The following is a 20472-nucleotide window of genomic DNA, read 5'->3' as shown; positions in this document are numbered from 1 at the left end:
CAAGGCAATTTACCAAAACTAAATGTCAATAAAAGGGGGATAACAAGGGAGGGGTATGGGATTCTTGGTGGTGGTGGTGGTGTTTTTCCTTTTTATTTTATTGTTTATTTTTATTTTTTCAGTCTTCTTACCCCACCCCCTCATTTTCTTCTTTGCAAAAGAAATGGAAATGTCCTCATATAGATTGTGGTGGTGAATGCATAACTATATGATTATACTGGGAACCACTGATTGTTTACTTAGGATGGCTTGCATGATATGTGAATAAAACTGTTTTAAAAATAAATAGAAAGATGAGTGTTGTAGAAAATGTGGAGAGAGAGGTGTATTTACTCACTGGTGGTAGGGAAGTAAAATGGTGTAGCCCCTCTGGAGGACAGTGTGGTGGTTCCACAAAAGGTTACGTATATGGTTGCCAGATGATCCTGCAACCCCATTATTAGATATATACTTGGAAGAACTGAAAGCAGGGAGATGAATGGACATTTGCACACTGGTGTTTATGGTGGCAGTGTTCACAATTTTCAATGGACAGAGGTGACCTAAGGGTACTAATGAAGGGAAGGGCAAATTGCGTGTTCCCACAATGGAGTATTGAGCAGCTGCAAGAAGGAATGAAGTTGTGAGGCATGCATGTACATGAATGAACCTTGAGGAAAGTATGTTGAGTGAAATAAGCCAGAAATGAAAAGACGAACATTATAATGCCTCACTAATATACACTATTATGTGTAAACTCTGAGAATTTAATTTGAGAACATAGGTTATCAGGAGAAGGCCTATTGTAAAGATTCCTAGTTTGTAAGCTTACAGCAGTCATCTCTATTCCTGAGTTGTAAAGGTTATTTCTAAATTCTGAGAGGTTGTGCTTTTTGTGTATAACCTGGTGGTTCCCTGGAACTGTGGTTGTCTGTGTGGCGCCTGAGACTCAGGGCTACAGTTCTGCAGCTATGAAAGTCAGACTTAACACATACAGCAACAGTTTAAAAGCTGAAAAAGAAATGACTTCAATTAGAGATATGAATGAAGATGATGTGGTTAGGACTAAGGAAAATCAGACTAAAACGTAGAGTGCTTTGAACTTCAATTTCTGTGTGAGACCAAACAAATAATGTTTATTTGATGCAAAATTTGTATTTTCTGTAGTACACTAGTTTAACTCGTATGGTCAATTTATTCAAACACCACAATTATATGGAACTTTGAATAGGGAGGGAGATATTATTGGTTTGCACAGATTAGTGTGTGCCCCAATATATCCTAGAGTAATCTGGGAAGAACAACAGTATTTGCAAAATCCTCCTGAAGGACTGAGGAAAAAATGTGGAAACCCTAAACTTCCTATTTGGAGAATTCCTGATATTCTTGTAAGCATTGGGGACCACCAATTTAATAAGCTAGGCCCTCGATCTTGAGCCTTGCCCTTATGAAATTTATTCCTGCAGAAGAGAAGCTAAGCCTACTTATAATTATGTCTAAGAGTCACCCCCAGAGAACCTCTTTTGTTGCTCAGATGTGGCCTCTCTAAGGCAACTCTCCAGGTAAAATCACTGCCCTCTCTCCTATGTCAGAATGACTTGAGGGTGTAAATCTTCCTGGCAACATAGGATGTGACTGGCACTGGCATCATGGGATTGAGGAAGCCTTCTTTACCAAAAGGGAAAAGAGAAATAAAATAAAGTTTCATTGACTGAGAGATTTCAATACAGGCAAGAAGTCATTCTGAAGCTTATTCTTATGCATTATATTGATATCCCTTTTTAGTTTTTAGTGTATTAGAATAGCTAGAATGAAATACCTGAAACTGTTGAACTGTAATCCAATAGCCTTGATTCTTGAAGATGATTTTATAACCATATAACTTTTATGGTGTGATGGTGTGATTGTGAAAACCTTGTGACTGACACTCCCTTTATCCAGTGTATGGATAGATGAGGAAGAAAATGAGGACAAAAAATAAACAAATAATAGGGGGTATAAGGACTAAAAGATGCTGTGCATTTTATTTTTTATTTTTGGAGTAATGAAAATGTTCAAAAATTGAATGTTGTGATGAATGCACAATTATATGTTGATACTGTGAACCACTGAATGTACACTTTGGATGATTGTATGGTATGTGAATATATCTCAATAAAATTGCATTAAAAAAGAAATAAGCTGTGTGATATAATTAGCACAATGCCATACATTATACTAATAGGTGTGTATATAATAGGTGCCCAAAATTAAATAAATGAATTAATATAACTTTAAAAGGGAAAGTATAATAACTGTATCTAAACACTTCTGGGTTCCTCTGGATTTGAGTTTTGTTGTTTGTATGGAGTAATCACATTAGACCAAAATGTTCCCAATTCTGACTTAATTCTGGTCTGAAATTTGAAATGAAGTTTGACTCCTAAATGATGCAAGTCTTCTTTAGATTGCAATTAATTATTACTTGCATTCTTTTGTTTCAGTTCCAGTGTCTTGTTAATTGGAGTTCCTTAAAATGTATTTGTTGAAGATGAATGGATAAACATAAAATGTGAAATACCTGTACAATGGAATATTATTCATACATAAAAGGGAATAAAGTATTGATACATGCTACAACATGGATGAACCTTGAAGACATCATGTTGAGTGAAATAAGCCAGACACAAAAGGACATATATTGTATGTTCCAACTTGTATGAAATATCTAGAATTCATAGAAATGGAAAGTAGACTAGAGGCTCCCACGTGCTGGGAAAGGGGAAGAGATTCACTATTTAATAGGTACAGAATTTTTGTTTCAGTTGATGAAAAAGTTTTGGAAATAGTGCTAATGTGCACAACATTGTAAATAAAATTAATGCCACTGAATTGCACACTTAAAGATGGTCAAGATGGCAAAATTTATTTTATATGCCTTCGAGCTGGCTTGAATCTATTGTGTACTCCAGAAAAGCCATGTTCTTTAATCCTCATTCAATATGGCTGGGTTGGGTCTTTCTGATTATTTTTATGGAGATGTGACTCACCCAATTGTAGGCAGGACCTTCTGATTAGATAGTTTCCATGGAAATGTGTCTCCACCCATTCACAGTGGGGTTGCCTATTGGAGCCATTTAAGAGGGAACCATTTTGGGAAAAGCTTTAGAGCCCATGTGGCCAGAGACCTTCGGAGATGCCGAAGGAAAATGCCCCTGGGGAAGCCATTGAAGAAGCCTGGATAGTAAGCCAGCAGACATTACCATGTGCCTTTCCAGCTGAAAGAGAAACCCGAAATGTGATCAGCCTTCTTGAGCCAAGGTATCTTTTCCTGGATGGCTTACATTGGAAATTTTTAAAGGCTTAGAACTGTAAACTTGCAACTTAAATTCTTTTTTAAAAAGCTATTCCATTTCTGGACAGAAATGGACAGCATCCTGACAGCTTTAAGAAACTAAAACAATCTTTTACTACAAGAAAATTTTAAAATTATTTGCTGAATAAAATCCTGGATGAGACTGAAATATTTGGAGCTCAGAGTCACAGAAACCTCCCTTCTCTACCTTAGTCATGGAGGAAAGAAAACGTTTGTGCCCCATGTGGAGGTGTGGCCTGTACCTCATAGGAGATTCTGTTATAGTATTGCTCTGGGTTTATCTGGGGTCCATGAAAGGAGCTGTGGGGCACCACCCATCATAGAGAGCACCTGTGGGTTTCTGTGGCCTCTGTGAATATGTATCTCCCTTAGGAACTAAAGCACCAAGGTGAATAGAAAGGTACAAAAGATAGATGTTTCTATATTTCTCTCCTCGTCTCACACCTCTTCCCACTCCAATTAGTGTCTGATGGGCCTGCTCTGTGACACCCCAATAAGGATTTACTGTGTGCTTTCTATGTGCATTAAGAAGGACCTGTTCCACACCCTCCAGGAACCAAGAGTCAGGATGATGGTCATGTAAAAGTGACAATAATGTGCCTCTCTGAGTCATATGACTATGATGCATAGCCTCTATTGCTTTGCTAAGGTTTTTTTCTAACTAAATTATTTATCAATTATATGTTATAAATATCTTCTCTAGTTTTGAGGTTTACATTTTCAATTCTTTCTATGGTATGCCTTGGTGTTTTGTTTTTAATGGAGTTAAACTTATAAGTCTTTTCCTTTATGATCGTAACCCTCTCCTATCCTAAGGTGATGGAGTTGTTTTACTCTATATCCTCTCCAAGCCTGCCAAAGCACCCCCCATCAGTATTTACATCACAGTCTAGTATCCTTCCACATTGTATCGGTTAGTCCATACGACCAACTAAATATGGCAGAAGGAATGATACGTCACTTCTGAGATAAGCTTATAAAAAGACATCTGTTGTGCTTGCTCTAGTGCTTAGATAATTTTTTAAATCAGGTCTATGTTGTAAACCAAATGCCAGAAAGTAATAGGTTTGCCAATAACCATGTGAATGAGCTCAGAATCAGATCCTCTAGCCTCAGTCAAGCCTTCATATGACAGCTTGACTGCAACCTCAGGAGAGACTTGGAGACAGAACCACCCACCTAAGCCATTCCCAGATTCCTGACTGTCTTAGTATGCCATGGCTGCTATTACAAATACCACCCACTTGTTGGCTTAACCAACACGAATTCATTGGCTCACAGTTTTGAAGGCTACAAGTCCAAAAATCAAGGTCCCAACATGCCATGTTTTCCCCTTGGAGTCTGTAGCATTCTGGTGCTGGCTTGCTGCAACCTTTGGGATTCCATGGCTTACATCTCTGTCTCCATCATATTACTCCATTCTTTGACTTCTGGCTTTTACTTCTGTGTTCAATTTCCTTTGCTTATAAGGACTTCAGTCATATGAATTAAGGCTCACCCTGATTCTATTTGTCCTCATCTAAATAAGAATTTTGAGGATCCAGTCATAAATGAGTCCACACCTTAGCTAAGAACATCTTTAAAGGGTCTATTTACAAATGGGTTCACACCCACTGGAAGGTGGATTAAAACCTGAACTTGTAGGATACAAAATTCAATCCCCAATACTGAACTCCAGAAACTGTGTGACATAAATGCTCGTTGTCTTAAGCTGCTAAGTTTTGGGGGAAATTTTGATACATAGCAATAGACACCTAATACATCATCTAACATTTTTATAGTTTTGTGTCTCACATTTTGCTCTGTATTCCATTTGACTTAGTTTATTGAACATGATGTGAGATAGGGGTTCAGTTTAATTTTCTCCCATATGCATAATCAATTGTCACAGGACCAGAAAGTCTATCCTTTCTCCACTGACTGCAGTCATATACCAAGATTCCATATATACTGAGTCTGTTTCTGGTCTCTCATGTCTGTTCCAATGATCACTTTGTCTATAATAGCACATTATCTTAATTAGTTTGGTTTTACAATAACTCCTTGTATTTTGTATGTTAAGTACCTCTCTTCATTAAAGAGTGTCTTAGATATTATTGAACTTTGCACTTCCATTTACATTTTTTTTTTTTAACATGGGCAGGCACCGGGAATCGAACCCAGGTCCTCGGGCATGGCAGGCAAGCACTCTTACCTGCTGAGACACCGTGGCCCGCCCTCCATTTACATTTTAAATTCAGTTTGTCAGAGATCATCTCTCTCATATGCCCTCATAAAACCTGTTAAAATTATGATTGGTGATATTAACATCTTTACAATATTATAGATTCTATTGTAAATTGTATCATTAAAAATTTTAAGTTTCTAACTATTGCTGGTATAGAGAAATACAACTGATTTTTATGTATTGGTTAGTTCATTGATTTTGTATCTTTAAATACATCAAGAAAGTTATGTTTTTTTATTCTCAATCTTTGTAACTTTCCATTTTTCTTGCTTTCCTGTACTGGTGGACGGTGGCTCAGTAGCAGAATTCTCGCCTGCGGGTTCGATTCCCGGTGCCTGCTCATGCAAAACAAAGAAACAAACAAAACCAAAAAAACTTTTAACTATTAACCTTCTTATTGTGAAATACAATACATACAGAAAAAGTGCATACAATGTAAATACAGGATGCAACGTATGTTTATAATACAAAGATTCACCAGCTAGTTAAGAAATTAAACAGTGACTGAACTTCAGAAGCACTTGCATGTCCCACTGTATTCATTTATTTTCATACCTGAGTAATGAAAATAAGTAAAAAGTAAGTAAACTTTCATCATATGGATAAACCACAGAAGTTGATGAATTATTTAGGTGGCTTTCATTTTATTTTTTTCCTGCTAGAAGCATATTGTACCAGTACCGTGATACATGTGGGTGAGGCTACTGAGCCCTTGAAATAAGGCTGGTCTAAATTAAGATACATGATAAGCGTAAAAATAGACACAAGATTTCAAAGAAAAAAATGGAATGTAAAATATCTCTAATGGTTTTTATATTGATTACATGTTGAAATTATAATATTTTGGATAGATTTGGTCGAATAAAATACATCTTTGAAGTTAATTCCATTTGTTTCTTTTCCCATTTTAAATGTGGCTTCTAGGAAATATTGAATTATGGATGTAGTTCACATTTGTGATTCACATTCTATTTCTATTAGACGACCTTGCTCCAGAGCAAACTGCCTGGGACAAGCCCTGCATTCCTACTCACCAGCTTGAGCAAGTAACTCAAATGGCCTGTGCCTGAATTTTCTTTACCTGTGAAAGGACTGATTTTATCTCCCTTTTGAGTTGTCTGAGATGCAAATGAGTTAATATTGTACAGTGCATTGAGGTAAGGGCCTGGGACATGTTGAATACTATATAAGCACATTAATAAATATACATATAGGCAGACAGAGTCACTTAAAAAATCTCCATAAATAATGTTTGAGAGGCAACCTAGCTTAATGTCTAAGAGCACAGAGGCAGGACACAAGTCTGCCTAGGTTTTGTCCCAGTTCTATGTGACTTTGGAAAAGTTAACTTCTTTGCCTGTGTTTCCACTACTGTAAAATGAGGATACTACTACCTACTACAAAGGGCTGTACTGAGTATTAAATAGGTTAAATAAAATGTTTCAAACAGTGCCTGGCACAAAATAAGAACTCTAAAGTATTTTCTAAATACATACCCACAAATGTACATACAGTTACTTTAAAAATGCCTTAAATAGCTTGAATGAGGCAATGTGGCTTAATGGTAAGGGAACAGACTCCAGTCAGATTGCTGGGGGTCATGTCCTGGCTTTACCTCTTACTGGCTGCAGAACCTTGGGCAAGTAATTTAACTTCTGTGTGCCTTAGTTTCTTCACCTACAAAACTAGAGAACAAAGGGATTAAATAGTATTTAACACACAGGACTGCTGTGAAGACTAAGAGTTAATGTAGTGAATTGATTAGAACATGGCCTGGCAGATAGTAAGCATTGTATGTGTTGGCTATTATTACTAATATCATCACTTTACATTTTGAATAGATAGTACATGTACTTTCTTATTGCTTCAAATTGTCACCAACACTTGGTATTGTCAGAGCTTTAAAATTTAGTTTTGCCATTCAGGCTAAGTGTGTAATGGTATTTCATTCCCTAATTACTAGCAAGATTGAGCACATATTCATATGATTATTGGCAATTTAGATATCCTCTTTTCGTGACATGCCTTTCCACATATATGCTTAATTTTTCTTTCTGATTTTCTGGTTTATTTGTAGGATTTCCTTATCTGTATATGAATCCTTTGTCACTTACAAGAATTGCAAATATCTTCTTCATACTCTGTCTCCCACACATTATCTCTGTGTCTTTTAATAAATAGAAAATTTGGATATAAATATAATAGAATGTATGAATCTTTTCCATTATAGTTTTTTTTTGTTTTGTTTTGAAGTGTTCCATTTAAAACAGCCTTTCTTCCTTAGGCAGAGATGAAGAAATTCTCCTTTATTATCCTCCATGATGTACTACATTTGCTCAACTTCTTTCACTTTCATAGACTATTGGCCTCCCACTTGCCTCCCTTGTTTTTATACAAAGCTTGGGCACCATTATTAGACTTCAATGCCCTCTTTTTTCAGGCAGTTTTCCAAGCCAGGAGAAGTGCGTCATATGCTCTGTTTAGTCTTGCTGTGAACTTGTTCGACATTGCTGGAGAATCAAGAATTTCAGTGGATAAATTTGCTTATCTGTTCATTTGTTGATAGACAACAGGGTGTGTCCACCTTTTGGCTATTATGAATAATCCTTCTATGAGTATTGGTGTATGAGAGTTTCTTAAAGTCCCTGTTTTTAATTCTTTTTGGTGTATACTTAAAAGTAGAATTGCTGGGTCATGAATGTTTGTATGTTTATTCATTGTTTATAATAAAAATTTTTTAAAAAAAGAATTGCTGAGTCACATGGTAATTCTATGTTTAATGTTTGAGGAACCACAAAAATGTTTTTCACAATGACTGTATCATATTACATTCCCAGTAGCAATGCACGAGGGTTCTGTTTTCTCCACACCCTCATCAACACTTGTTATTTGATCTCTTTTTGATAATACCCATCCTAGTGGATGTGAGGTGGTATGCCATTGTGGTTTTGATGTGCATTTCCCTAATGACTAATGATGAACATATTTCATGTACTTATTGGACATTTGTATCTCTTTTTTAAAGAAATGTCTATTCAATTCCTTTGCCTAATTCTTTTTCCACAAAGGGGATTACAGGTTTATCTTCTATTTTGATTAATGCTGTCTGAATAAGAACAAAACAAAAATAAATACAAAAATGTCTTAGAGAATCAGTCATGAGGTTCCTCTAAGTCTGTGTTGGTGTTCTCTCATTTTTGCTTAGCCAACTCTTTGACAGTGTCCATCTCTGTAGGAGTGAACTTGAGGGTTGGCATCACATTGTCATAATCAAATTCCTCATCAAGTGAGAAGGGCTGAACTTCGTCTCCAAGTATCCTGGCTCATATGCAGCTTAATCTCTTCATCCATGTCCAGGTCTTCTAATTCTAGAAAACTACCTACCTTCACCTTTCCTGGTGGATTCCGATTACCCTGAAGGAAGCTGCCAACCTTTTTTTTTTTTTTTTTTTTTTAACATGGGCAGGCACCGGGAATCGAACCCGGGTCCTCTGGCATGGCAGACAAGCATTCTTGCCCGCTGAGCCACCATGTCCCGCCCAAGCTGCCAACTTTTTGACTTTTGTCTATCACTGTTCTTCTTCTGAACATTGTGACAAAGTGGTTTTATTTCCAAGATGGTGGTCATGTGGTTCATTTCTATGAGGAAATTTTACTGAGGTAAGTTTGTTTTTTGAAGAGTAGGTTTCAAATGTTCCTCTTCTGGCCACATTATCTTTTGAAATAAAAGTGTTAAAAAATTCTTCATATGTTTGCTCATGACAATTAACAAACTTATCCAAGACTTCTTCAATGAACTGATCTTCATCCATGATCTCCAATCCTGATATTTGGGCAGGCATGCCTGCTCAAGAGGCTGCTTTATCTCCCATTTACTAGTTTTTCGCTTTGGTGCCCATCTAGTCACTTGGTGCTTCCCACATCTTTATTCAGAGAGCCATCCTACGATTGTCCTCTTGAGGAGCCCCTTTGCCTAATTAAAATATATATATATATATATATTTATTGAGAAATCTTCACACATTTATAGTCCATACGTGGTAAATAATCAATGGCTCTCAATATCATCACATCATTGTGTATTCATCATCATGATCATATTTAGAACATTTGCATCACTCCAGAAACAAACAAATAAAAAGAAAAGACAAAATACTCATACATCCCATATCTCTTACCCCTCCCTCTTATTGACCACTAGTACCCACTTTTTTTTACCCTTTATCTCCCCATCGTTTTAATTTTCTTTCTTATTGTTTACTCATCTGTCCATACCCTGGATAAAAGCAGCATCAGTCACAAGGTTTTCACAATCATAATCGCATTGTAAAAGATAAATAGTTATACAATTTTTTTGCAGAATCAAGGCTATTGGGACACATAGCTCATCAGTTTCATGTCCCTCCCTCCTGCCACTCCAATACACCATAAACTAAAAAGGGACATCTACATAATGCAAAAGAATAACCTCCAGGATAATCTCTTGACACTACATGAAATCTCTCAGCCACTGAAACTTTATTTCATTTTTCTTCCCCCTTTCAGTCAAAAAGCCTTTCTCAATCCCATGATGCTCAGCCCTGGCTCATCCTAGGAGTCCTGTCCCATGTTCCCAGGGAGATTTACACCCCTGGAAGTTATGTCCCACATAGCGGGGAGGGCAGTGAGTTCACCTGCCATGTTGGCTTAGAGAGAGAGGCCAAACCTGAGCAACAAAAGAGGATCTCTGGGGGTGACTCTTAGGAACTATAAGTAGGCTTAGCTTCTTCTCATTTGCAGGAATAAATTTCATAGGAATGAACCCCAAGATAGAGGACTGAGCCTATTGAATTGGTTGTCCTCACTGCTTGTGAGAATATAAGGAATTCCCCAGATGGGGAAGCTGAATATTTCCTTCTTTCTCCCTAGTCCCCCAAAGGGACTTTCCAAGTACTTTTTTAATTCTCTGCCCAAATTACTCTGGGATATATTGCATCATCACACTAATCTGGACAAACCAACAGGATCTCAAGCCCTATTCAAGATGCCATGTAATTATGAAGTTCAAATAAACTGATCATACAAGTTAAATTAGATAATGCATTACCTAAAATACAAATTTTGCACCAAATAAACATCCCTTCCTTTAAGCTCACACAGAAGTTGAAGTTTTAAAATACGGACCATATCATCCTTTATCCTATATTCTGATTTATATTAGCCCTATCCAAATCAGCTTCATTCATATCTCTAGTTGAAGTCTGATCATTTTTTTTAACAGTTACTGTATGGGGTAATACTGACTTTTATAGCTTCAGTGCTCTAACTCAGAGTCTCAGGTGTTACATACATATCTGAAGTTTCAGGGAACAACCAGGTGATATGCAAATAGCTTAGTATCTCAGAATTTAGAAATGACTGAATATATGTGACTGCTGTAAGAGTTAACAATTTGGGCCCTTTACAATAGGCCTCAATCTGATAACTCGTGCTCTTGACTTAAGTTCTCCGAATTTGTACATATGAGTATGTTATGGTAATATTTGTCTTTTTGTTTTGACATGTCATTCAACATTCTGTCCTTAAGTGTCATTAACCTAGTTGCATATCTCACCTCTCCATTCCTCCTTACAGCCACTCAGTAATCCACTGTGTGCATACACCACAGTTCCCCCTCCCTTCCCTCAGTAGTTGTAGCTGTAGGCCACCTATGTCCATTGCGAATTGTAAACACTGAAGCCATAAACACCAGTGTGCAAATGTCCATTCATGGCCCCACTTTCTGTTCCTCCAGGTATAAACCAAGCAATAGGGCTGCAGGATCATATGGCAACCCCACCCCTAGCCTCCTGGGGAACCAACACACTGCCCTATGGAGGAGCTGTGCACCTCTCAGTTTCTCTACCAACAGTGAATAGGGACATCTCTTTCTCCACATCTTCTCTAGCACTTGTTTCTCTCTGTTTATTTTTAAACAGTTTTATTTGCACATCATACAATCCCCCCTAAGTAAATAGACATGCCTTCACCACCATCACTTATATGAAGACATTTCCTTTTATTCCACAAAGAATCTATACCCCTCCCTCATACTTTTCCATTGTTGACATTTAGTTTTGGTATAATGCTTTGTTACATTCAGTGGAATGAAGTCTAATTTGTCAGATATTAGTATAGCTGATCCATTTTGAGTTAATTTTGTATAGGGTATGAGATATAGATCCTCTTTCATTCTTTTGCATTTGGATATTCAGTTCTCCAAGCACCATTTACTGAAGAGGCTGCTATGTCCCAGGTGAATTGGCTTGACTGCCTTATTAAAGATTGATTGTCCATAGATGAGAGGATCTATATCTGAACACTCTATTTGATTCCATTGGTCAGTATATCTATTTTCATGCCAGTACCATGCTGTTTTGATCACTGTAGCTTTGTAAAATGTTTTAAAGTCATATAGTGTGAGACCTCCCACTTCATTTTTCTTTCTCAACATATTTTTTAGCTATTCAGGGTACCCTGCCCTTCCAAATAAATTTGGTTATTGGTTTTTCTATTTCTGCAAATTAAGTTTTTGGTATTTTAATTGATATTGCATTTAATCTATAAATCAACTTGGGTAGAACTGACATCTTAACTATATTTAATCTTCCAATCCATGAGCACGGTATACCCTTCCTTTTATTTAGGTCTTCCATGATTTCTCTGGAATTACAATTTCTTGTAGTTTTCTGTGTATAAGTCTTTTGTATCCTTACTTAAATTTATTCCTAAATATTTGATTCTTTTGGTTGCAATTATAAAAGGAATTTTTTTCTTGATTGCTGCCTCAGATTGCTCATTGCTAGTGTATAGAAACACTACAGATTTTTGAGTGTTAATCTTGTACCCTGCCACTTTGCTGTACTCATTTATTAGCTCTAATAGCTTTGCTGTGTTTTTTGGGAGGATTTTTGACATATAGTATCATATCACCTGCAAACAGTGAGAGTTTTACTTCTCCCTTTTCAATTTGGATGCTGTCATGGTTAGGGACATGTGTCAACTTGACCAAGTTGTGGTACCTGTTTATCTGATTGGGCAAGCGCTGGCCTGTCTGTTGCAATGAGGACATTTCATAGGATTAGGTCATGATCACGTCAGCTGCATCCACAGCTGATTCCATTTGTAATTAGCCAAAGGGTAGTGTCTTCTGCAATTAGTGATGCTAAATCTAATCATGGGAAGCCTTTTAAGGAAGACTCAGAGGAGACAGTTTCCATTCCTGCTTTGGCTGGTGAGCCTCTCCTGTGGAGTTCATCCAGGCCATCCATCGGAGCCGTCGGCTTCGCAGACTGCCCTGTGGATTTTGGACTCTGTGTTCCTGCGGTCATGTGAGACACTTTTATAAATTTTATATTTGCAAGTGTTCCCTGTTGATTCTGTTTCTCTAGAGAACCCTAACTAATACATCTTGGTACCGGGAGTGGTTCTTAAGAAACAGAATCTTAAAAATGGGTTTTTATGAATGGTTTTCTACTCTGACTGGACTCAGAGACACTAAGGACTCTGATTCCCATAATCAGAATGACACTCCCAATCCATGGAGTGAGTTGGCAAAAGAGATAGTCAAAATATCATCATTCGATTCTCCTAATGCTTCGCTTGTATGAAGCCAGACTCTGGGGGATAATGTTTTTGACACCTTTACAGAGTTTTGTAGAAATAAGAGTTATAGAGATGTTGGTTGGTTGTTGTTAGATACACTGTCTACATTAAAGGGTGAAAGGGATGGGCTTAAGGCTTCAAATGAGAAGCTTAAGTGCCATCTGAAAGATGTAGACGTTTCTATGAGTATCCTGAAGGAAAATCTTATTTCCTGTAGCTGTAGACTTGAGAGCTCTGGAAATCAGACTCAAAATCTTATTGTTAGAGTAGCAACTTTATAACGTAAACTGAAATCTCAGTCTCGCATGGTGTCTGCTGTTAAAGTGAGGGCATTGATTGGAAAGGAGTGGGACCCTGAAAAATGGGATGGTGACATATGGATTGATAATGATGTTGGGGGCGAGGCTGAAACCCTAGGCCATGCTGAGTCTTCTCTAGATAACCTTGTAATAGTCTGTCCTGAGGACATAGCCGCCCCACCTCCAGCCTGCCTTGAGAAATTGGCCACCCAACCTCCTCCTGAAGGGATTAGCCCTAGAGTGATTAATCCTGTTTCACCAGATGAAACTGCAAATGAAGGCCCTGAAGCAAATGGCTGGGAAGGTATTTCTAATTCTTTTCGTGACTCATCCCCACCACCCTTCATTTCTTCTAGACCTATAACTAGACTAAAGTCCCAACAGGCCCCTAAAGGTGAGGTACAAAGTATCACATGTGAGGAGGTACCTTATACTCCAAAAGAACTGTGTGAGTTTTCCAATGTATATAGACAGAAATCAGGGGAATATGTGTGGCAATGGATTTTAAGAGTGTGGGATAATGATGGGAGGAATATAAGGCTGGTTCAGGCTGAATTTATTGATATGGGCCCACTAAGCAGAGAATCTGCATACAATGTTATAGCTCCAGTGGTTAGAAAAGGTGTTAACAGCTTGTTTGGGTGGTTGGTTGAAATATGGATCAAAAGGTGGCCAACATTACCTGAGGTTGAAATGCCAGAACTGCCCTGGTATAATGTAGATGAGGGGATCCAGAGGCTTAGAGAGATTGGAATGTTAGAGTGGATTTATCATGCAAAGCTTGCTCTCACACCCCAGGAATGTCCAGAGGATGCACCTTTTACCAGAACAGTGAGAAATAAGTTTGTGAGACTAGCACCATCATCCCTCAAGAGCTCTGTGGTTGCATTTCTCTGTAGGTCAGATATTACTGTAGGAATTGCTGTCACTGAGCTGGAATCCTTAAACACAATGGGGATGACAGGATCCCGAGTTGGCAGAAGCCAGGTGGCAGCACTTAATCACCAAAGACAGGGTAGACGTGGGTATTATAATAGACAACAAACTCAAAGGAGGCATCAGAATTATATGACATACAGAGATTTGTGGCATTGGCTAGTAAATCATGGGGTGCCTAGAAATACAATAGAAGGGCAGTCTACTAAATTCTTGTTGGAGCTGTATAAACAAGAGTTCTAGGTCAAAGGAACAGAAGTCTAACCTGAATTACAAAAACACAGAGTCACAGCCCCTTAATCAATTTCCAGACTTGAAACAGTTTACAGACCCTGAGCCCCTTGAATGAAGGGGAGGCCAGGTCCCTATGGGGGCGAAACCTGTTACACCACCACAAATTTATACTGTTAATCTTCCTCTAAGTCTTCCCCAAGGAGACCAATGGCCTTTTACCAGGGTAACTGTGCATTGGGGAAAAGGAAATGATCAGATATTTCGGGGATTATTAGACACTGGTTCAGAAGTGACATTAATTCCAGGGGACCCAAAACATCACTCTGGACCACCAGTCAGAGTGGGAGCTTATGGAGGCCAGGTGATCAATGGAGTTTTAGCTCAGGTCCGTCTCACAGTGGGTCCAGTGGGCCCCCGGATCCATCCTGTAGTTATTTCCCCAGTTCCGGAATGTATAATTGGCATAGACATACTGAGCAACTGACAGAATCCCCACGTTGGTTCTCTAACTCGTGCAGTGAGGGCTATTATGGTGGGAAAGGCCAAGTGGAAGCCACTAGAGCTGCCCCTACCAAGCAAAATAGTAAATCAGAAGCAATACCATATTCCTGGAGGGGTAGCAGAGATAACTGCCACTCTTAAGGACTTGAAAGATGCAGGGGTGGTAATTCCCACCACATCCCTGTTCAACTCTCCTATTTGGCCTGTGCAGAAAACAGATGGGTCTTGGAGAATGACAGTGGATTATCATAAACTCAACCAGGTGGTAACTCCAATTGCAGCTGCTGTTCCAGATGTAGTGTCATTGCTTGAGCAAATCAATACATCCCCTGGTACCTGGTATGCAGCTATTGATCTGGCAAATGCTTTTTCTCAATAGCTATTAGTAAGGACCACCAGAAACAGTTTGCTTTCAGCTGGCAAGGTCAGCAATATACTTTCACTGTCCTACCTCAGGGGTATAACAATTCTCCAGCCCTATGTCATAATCTTGTTCGCAGAGACCTTGATCGTTTCTGCCTCCCACAAGACATCACACTGGTCCATTATATTGATGATATCATGTTGATTGGACCTAGTGAGCAAGAAGTAGCAACTACTCTAGATTTACTGGTAAGGCATTTGCGTGTCAGAGGATGGGAGATAAATCCAACAAAAATACAGGGGCCTTCCACCTCAGTAAAATTTCTAAGTGTCCAGTGGTGTGGGGCATGTCGAGATATCCCTTCTAAGGTGAAGGATAAGTTGCTGCATCTGGCCCCTCCCACAACCAAAAAGAGGCACAATGCCTAGTTGGTCTTTTTGGATTTTGGCAACAACATATTCCTCATTTGGGTGTGCTACTCTGGCCCATTTATCAAGTGACCAGAAAAGCTGCTAATTTTGAGTGGGGACCTGAACAAGAGGAGGCTCTGTGACAGGTCCAGGCTGCTGTACAAGCTGCTCTGCCACTTGGGCCGTATGATCCAGCAGATTCAATGGTGCTGAAAGTGTCAGTGGCAAATAGAGATGCTGTCTGGAGCCTTTGGCAGGCCCCTATAGGAGAATCACAATGCAGACCCTTAGGATTTTGGAGCAAAGCCTTACCATCTTCTGCAGATAACTACTCTCCTTTTGAGAAACAGCTTTTGGCCTGCTACTGGGCCTTAGTAGAGACTGAACGCTTAACCATGGGCCACCAAGTTACCATGAGACCTGAGTTGCCTATCATGAGTTGGGTGTTGTCTGACCCACCAAGCCATAAAGTTAGGCGTGCACAGCAGCACTCTATTGTAAAATGGAAATGGTATATACGAGATAGAGCCAGAGCAGGTCCTGAAGGCACAGTAAGTTACATGAAGAAGTGGCACAAATGCCCATGGTTTCCACTCCTGCTGCCACATTACCTTCTCTTTCCCAGACCAGAGTTATGGCCTCTTGGGGAGTTCCTTACAGTGAATTGACTGAGGAAGAGAAAACTCGGGCCTGGTTTACAGATGGTTCAGCCCCATATGCAAGTACCACCTGAAAGTGGACAGCTGCAGCATTACAACCCCTTTCTTGGGTGTCCTTGAAGGACAGTGGTGAGGGGAAATCCTCCCAGTGGGCAGAACTTCGAGCAGTGCACCTGGTTGTTCATTTTACTTGGAAGGAAAACTGGCCAGAGGTGCGTTTGTATGCTGACTCATGGGCTGTTGCTAATGGTTTGGCTGTATGGTCAGGGACTTGGAAAGACCATAATTGGAAAATTGGTGACAAAGAGGTCTGGGGAAGAAGTATGTGGATAGACCTTTCTGAGTGGGCTAAAAACATGAAGATATTTGTGTCCCATGTGAATGCACACCAGAGGGTGACTTCAGCAGAGGAAGATTTTAATAATCAAGTGGATAAGATGACCCATTCTGTGGATACCAGTCAGCCTCTTTTCCCAGCAACTCCTATCATTGCCCAAAGGGCTCATGAACAAAGTGGTCATGGTGGTAGGGATGGAGGTTATGCATGGGCTCAGCAACATGGACTTCCACTCACCAAGGTTGACCTGGCTACAGCCACTGCTGAGTGCCCAATCTGCCAGCAGCAGAGACCCACACTCAGCCCCCAATATGGCACCATTCCCAGAGGTGACCAGCCAGCTACATGGTGGCAGGTTGATTACATTGGACCACTCCCTTCATGGAAGGGGCAGTGATTTGTTCTAACTGGAATAGACACATATTCTGGATATGGGTTTGCTTTCCCTGCACGCAATGCTTCTGCCAAAACTACCATCCGTGGACTTACAGAATGCCTTATCCATCGTCATAGTATTCCACATAGCATTGCTTCGGATCAAGGAACACACTTCACAGCAAATGAAGTGTGGGAATGGGCGCATGCTCATGGAATTCTCTGGTCTTACCATGTTCCCCATCATCCAGAAGCAGCTGGATTGATAGAACAGTGGAATGGCCTTTTGAAAACTCGATTACGGTGCCAACTAGGTGGCAAAAACTTGAAAGGCTGGGGTAATGTTCTCCAGGAAGCTGTGTATGCTCTGAATCAGCGTCCACTGTATGGTGCTATTTCTCCCATAGCCAGGATCCATGGGTCCAGGAACCAAGGGGGGGAAATGGGTGTGGTACCACTCACTATTACCCCTAGTGACCCACTAGGAAAATTTTTGCTTCCTGTCCCTGCTACCCTGAGTTCTGCTGGTCTACAGGTTTTAGTTCCAAAACGGGGTGTGCTTCCTCCAGGAGAAACAACAGTGACACCACTGAACTGGAAGGTAAGACTGCCACCTGGTCACTTTGGGTTACTTATGCCTCTGGATCAACAAGCCAAGAAGGGGATTACATTATTGTCTGGGGTAACTGACCCTGACTATCAGAAGAAAGTAGGACTGCAACTACATAATGGAGGTTAAGAAGAGTTTTCTTGGAATATAGGAGATCCCCTGAGGCGTCTGTTAGTACTACCATGCCCTGTGATTAAAATCAATGGAAAACTGCAACAACACAATCCAGGCAGGACTACTAATGGCTGAAACTTCAGGAATGAAGGTCTGGGTCATCCCACCAGGTAAAGAACCACAGCCAGCTGAAGTACTTGCTGAGGGTAAAAGGAACATGGAATGGGTAGTGGAAGAAGGAAGTGATAAATATGAACTTCGACCAGGTGATCAGTTACAGAAATGAGGACTGTAATGCTGTTTTGTTCATGTTATACTATTTAAGTTGTAAGATATCAAGTTTAAGAATGAATGTTGCCCAAGAATTTGCACCCTATTCTGGAGAGATTTAATGTGTTTCTAGTTATATGCAGGACAGTTGAGTATTGTCAGGTAAAAGAAAAAATGTGCTTATTTGTTTTCATTTGGAAATTAAGTATGGTTTAAGGTGATATATACATAGGTGCCAAGTTGACAAGGGGTAGACTGTCATGGTTAGGGACACGTGTCAACTTGGCCAAGTTGTGGTACTTGTTTATCTGATTGGGCAAGTGCTGACCTGTCTGTTGCAATGAGGACATTTCATAGGATTAGGTCATGATCACCTCAGCTGCATCCACAGCTGATTCCATTTGTAATTAGCCAAAGGGGAGTGTCTTCTGCAATTAGTGATGCTAAATCTAATCATGGGAAGCCTTTTAAGGAGGACTCAGAGGAGAAGGTTCCATTCCTGCTTTGGCTGGTGAGCCTCTCCTGTGGAGTTCATCCAGGCCATCCATCAGAGTTGTCAGCTTTGCAGCCTGCCCTGTGGATTTTGGATTCTGTTCCTGCGGTCATGTGAGACACTTTTATAAATTTTATATTTGCAAGTGTTCCCTGTTGATTCTGTTTCTCTAGAGAACGCTAACTAATACAGACGCCTTTGGTTTCTTTTTCTTGTCTAATTGCTCTGGCTAGAACTTCCAGTACAATGTTGAATAACAATGGTGACATCCTTGACTTGTTCCTGATCTTAGGGGGAAAGCTTTCAGTCTTTCACCATTGAGGATGTTAGCTGTGGGTTTTTCATATATTCCCTTTATCATGTTGAGGAAGTTCCCTTCTATTTCTACCTGTTGAAGTGTTTTCATCAAGAAAGGAGTTGAATTTTGTCTAATGTCTTTTCTGCATCAATGAGATGATCATGTGATTTTTCTGTTTTGATTTGTTGGTATGGTGTATTACATTAATTGACTTCCTTATGTTGAGCTACCATCACATAACTGGAATAAATCCTACTTGGTCATAGTGTATAATTCTTTTCATCTGCTGTTGGATTCAATTTGTAAGTATTTTATTGAGGGTTTTTGCATCTATATTCATTAGAGAGACTGGTCTGTAATTTATTTTTGTTGTAGTATCTTTGGTTTTGGTGTTAGGGTGATGTTGGCTTTGCAGAATGAGCTAGGTAGCTTCATGTTGTCATTCAATTCCCTGAGACGCTGCTAATATTTTTTCCATTCTTTTCCTTATCTGTTCTTTTGTTGAAGGATTTCAGACAGTCTGTCCTCTAGTTCACTAATCCTTTCTTCTGCCTGTTTAGATCTATTGTAGGTTTCCATTTCCCCCCATCTCTTTTATTCTGCCTTTCATTCTCATAAGTTCTGTGATTTGTTTTGTGTCACACTTTTGAGTTCTTCTTTATATCCTTCCTCAATTCATTGATTTGATTTTTGATGCGATTTTGTATGACTGTTCAAACATTCTGGATTAGTTGTTTTAATTCCTGCATCTCATTTGAAGTGTTGATTTGTTTTTTTGACTGGGCAATATCACTGATTTTCCTAGTATGACTTACTATTTTCTGCTGGCATCTAGGCATTTTATTTCCTTAATCCGTTTATTCTGGAGGTTGTTTTCACTCTTTTATCTAGGGTTTTCTTGCTGGATGGCTTTGTTCTCTATGTGTTCTTTGGCATTCAGTTCAACTTATTCTAGACCTCTAGCACAGGTTCTGTTTAACCAATCAGAATTTTTCAGTCTTGTTTTTCTTTTTCTTGCCCTGCCTATATGGGGCCTTTTTTTTTTTGAGGGTCTCCTCAGATATTATCAACCCAGTCTAATTTTCTCTGACCAGACAGGCCTACATCTCAGGAGGGGGGAGTAGCCAGCAGTTTTTCCTGGGGGTAAGACCCCATAGGTTATCAGACTTTCCTCTGAAGCCTCTAGACTCTGTACTTTTCCAACCCTGCCCACCATGTGGTGGTGTCTGTCTACCCACAGGTTCCCATCAGCTTAAAGTGATGAGGTGCCTTTAATGTCAGCAGACTCTCCCTGCCAGGTGTGTGGTTGAGACAGAGGTGAAGTAGTAGATGGGCTTTGATTGCTTCTGTTTTCCATCCCCTAGGGCCTGAATTCCACGAAGGAGGGA

At 39.5% G+C, this 20472-nt stretch overlaps 1 pseudogene; it reads right to left on the bottom strand.

The window, feature by feature from the left end:
* Positions 1-8752: 8752 nt before the first annotated feature.
* On the bottom strand, positions 8753-9403 carry LOC143662440 (intraflagellar transport-associated protein pseudogene; annotated as a pseudogene).
* Positions 9404-20472: the final 11069 nt, after the last annotated feature.

The sequence above is a fragment of the Tamandua tetradactyla genome, chromosome 18 (genome assembly GCF_023851605.1).
Source record: "Tamandua tetradactyla isolate mTamTet1 chromosome 18, mTamTet1.pri, whole genome shotgun sequence".
Lineage (NCBI taxonomy): Eukaryota > Metazoa > Chordata > Mammalia > Pilosa > Myrmecophagidae > Tamandua > Tamandua tetradactyla.
This window is presented reverse-complemented; position numbering and strand designations above follow the sequence as displayed.